This window comes from Penaeus monodon, chromosome 34 (genome assembly GCF_015228065.2).
Source record: "Penaeus monodon isolate SGIC_2016 chromosome 34, NSTDA_Pmon_1, whole genome shotgun sequence".
NCBI classification, from domain to species: domain Eukaryota; kingdom Metazoa; phylum Arthropoda; class Malacostraca; order Decapoda; family Penaeidae; genus Penaeus; species Penaeus monodon.
The window spans coordinates 26157052-26157372 of NC_051419.1; the positions used below are offsets into that span (position 1 = coordinate 26157052).

Genomic DNA, 321 nt, shown 5'->3' on the forward strand with positions numbered 1-321 from the left:
TTCAAACAAACGATATTTGATTAACGTATTCGTTTCTATAGCCAGTGTCCGATACCGTGCAATGGTGTCGCGTCATTTACATTTTCTACAACTTCTACGACATATCGGAAAAGTGAAACTATTTTCTCGCCGTTCTCATGCATGTCGCTCTTAACACGATCATTTCTATTCAAAATTCATTATATGTAACCTAATCGAAGCCTAAGCCGTGAATCACGAGGGCGTGGTCAATAATTCGGACAATTGTAGAGCTGAAAGTAGAATGACGGAATAAAAGAAAAACGTTAATAATGCGAACGGGGAATCTTAATGATGTCTGCG

The 321-nt window shown here is 38.6% G+C and overlaps 1 protein-coding gene across 1 annotated transcript in view; it reads right to left on the reverse strand.

The window, feature by feature from the left end:
• The window catches only part of LOC119594665 (ionotropic receptor 25a-like), a gene marked incomplete at its 3' end in the record, with an annotated part of 33857 nt that overhangs the window by 20038 nt on the left and 13498 nt on the right, over positions 1-321 (reverse strand).